Source organism: Belonocnema kinseyi, chromosome 6 (assembly GCF_010883055.1).
Source record: "Belonocnema kinseyi isolate 2016_QV_RU_SX_M_011 chromosome 6, B_treatae_v1, whole genome shotgun sequence".
Lineage (NCBI taxonomy): Eukaryota > Metazoa > Arthropoda > Insecta > Hymenoptera > Cynipidae > Belonocnema > Belonocnema kinseyi.
The window spans coordinates 102,930,721-102,933,333 of NC_046662.1; positions in this window are offsets into that span (position 1 = coordinate 102,930,721).

The following is a 2,613-nucleotide window of genomic DNA, read 5'->3' on the forward strand; positions in this document are numbered from 1 at the left end:
CATTTGAAGAAGAAAAAACCGCTTTATCATCACGACAATGGGCCTGTTCATTCATGCTTAGTTGCACAAGCAAAATTGCATGAAATCGGCTTCGAATTGGTTCCTCAGCCATCGTATTTACCAGACGTGGCCCCCAGCGACTATTACTTGTTCCCGAACCTGAAGAGATGGCTCACCGTTAAGCGTTTTTACTGAAATGAGGAGCTCATAGCTGAAACTGAGGCGTATTTTGGAGAACTTCCGATGGAGTACTTTTCGGACGGTATCAAAAAGTTATAAAATCGTTGGACTCGCTGTATCGATCTAAAAGGAGAGTGTGTTGAAAAATAAAACCGGCTTTGGCCAAAAAAACGTCTCCGTGTTTCATTTTTCAGGGACTTATCAGACTGCCTAGTATATTTTTTCTTGCAATACTTTTCTCCATATATTTTACTGTGATTAATCAGTCGAACATATGACCAGTATTATTATCACTTATTGTAATATAACTTTTACATTCTCATCAGAGAAGGTATTAGATTTGTGTAAAATTTCACCTCCCAGTTTTTGTCAAATGTCCACATTTTGAGACCCCCTGAATCCGAAAAACAGGTTTTTACGAATGTTTCTATCTGTTTGTATGTCTGTATATCTGTCTGTCTGTGAACACGATAACTTTTGAAAAAAGTAATCTATTAGTTTGCCCTTTGGTACAATCGTTTAGTGTCCTAAACTAAAGGTCAAGTTCGTTAGCCAGCCATTTTGGATAAAAATTCAAAAAGTGGGCACTTTTTAAATATTTTTGAGACCACTTTTTTAAAAATTCAAAAATTCTTTGTAGGGTTATTCACAGTGTTAAAAAAATTTAACAATTTATACTAATTACTTTTTTCGAAAAATCAAAAATTACTAGACTTATAGCATTTTCAAAATTCAAAAAAAACAAACTAAAATGAACAATTTAGGCCAAACAACGCATGATAAGAAAAAAAAGTCTGCAGAAGGAAAGGCTTTTTGAAAGCCCTACAAGATTATGATAACAACTTTTTCTATTTGGTCAAAAAGTTGAAAATTCCAAATTTGATCATACAAAAAAATTTCGAAACCACATTTATTCAAGATTTAAAAATTCTGTGTGCGTTTGTTCGTAGTACTCAGAAACTGAAACAATTTATCCCCATGACTTTTTTCTATCAAAAGAAAATTATCAGAGTTAGAGCATTTTCAAAATCCAAAAAAACAAACTGAAATGAACATTTTAAGCTAAATAACGCATGATATGAAAAAAAGCCAGGAGAAGAAAAACTTCGCCTTTTGAAAGCCCTAGAGGACTACGATAACAACTTTTTTAATTTTGTCGAATAGTTGAACATTCCAAATTTGATCGTACCAAAAATAATGAAAAATTCCAAAATTCCATGTTTTGGTCAAAATATGCAAGATACGAAAAACGTGAAAAAGCTCAAATTGCGCGCCCTGGAAAGAACTACAAATTGATAATGAATCACTTTTCGATATAAGCTACGCAAAAAATGAGATAAAAAAGTGCAAATGTAGATGTTTAAAGGGTAAGATTGTAGCACCTAATACGCAGATATTGATGCCAAACATTAACATCTTTTTAAAGATGTTAGGCGTACAAATATTTTTATGTTAAACTGAAACACATTCAGATGTTAAAATCGTTCGAGCGCATGCGCATCGTGCATTGCAATTTCACGCCTATATTTCAAAGCTATATATATTCAATATTAAAATTATGGAATATTACAATTTTGGAACATTTCCAAAGAATAAAAATTATATGTCCTTAGATGAAATTGGATAACGACTTTTTTAAGTTTAAAGAAGAGAACAACGATCTTATGTTTTAGGTTTATTGACTTAACACATTTGACAAAAGGTTTATAATTTTGAAATAAAATTTGAGTTTAAGTAACTTAAAATAGATAGAATATTTGATTCAGATTACATATCATTCTTTCTCCGATTATTCATCCACCTTTTTATTTAGAACTAGAAATATTGAATATAAACTCAACTTGACTGAATGCATCATATGGTCGACATTTTATACCCCTTATCTGTTTTTCGTTCGTGTACGAACATTAAAGTTTAATTAATTAATTTAATTCATTAAAAAAAGTTCTCAATTAATTCCTTAAATGACCATAAATAAGTAAACTCCTCAAATATTTACAGACATAATTTGACATAACCATACATGTAATATCTCGGATATTTCAGTAGAACATTTTGAATGTTAGGGGGTAACATTTCACATTTTAAGATCTACAGATGCTAACTTCGAACATCTAGATTGTTGTCCTATAGTTAAACATATAATATGTTAACCCAGAACATCTAGATTTTACTTTTGAACATCCATTTTTCTCCGTGTAGTTAGTTTTTGCTTTAGTCGTAAAAAATAACATTCTAAATAAAAATATTAAATGTGTTTGAAAAAACGACACAAGGTATGAACTTAAATTACCAGACAACAGCTGTTCGCCTAAAAAGATCCATAAATTCATTATTAATCATTTTTCGATTGGACGAGTAGATCTTCTTTTAATCGTAAAACATAAGATAAAAAATGCAAAAATGCACTTTTTGGAAAAAGCACAGAAAAGA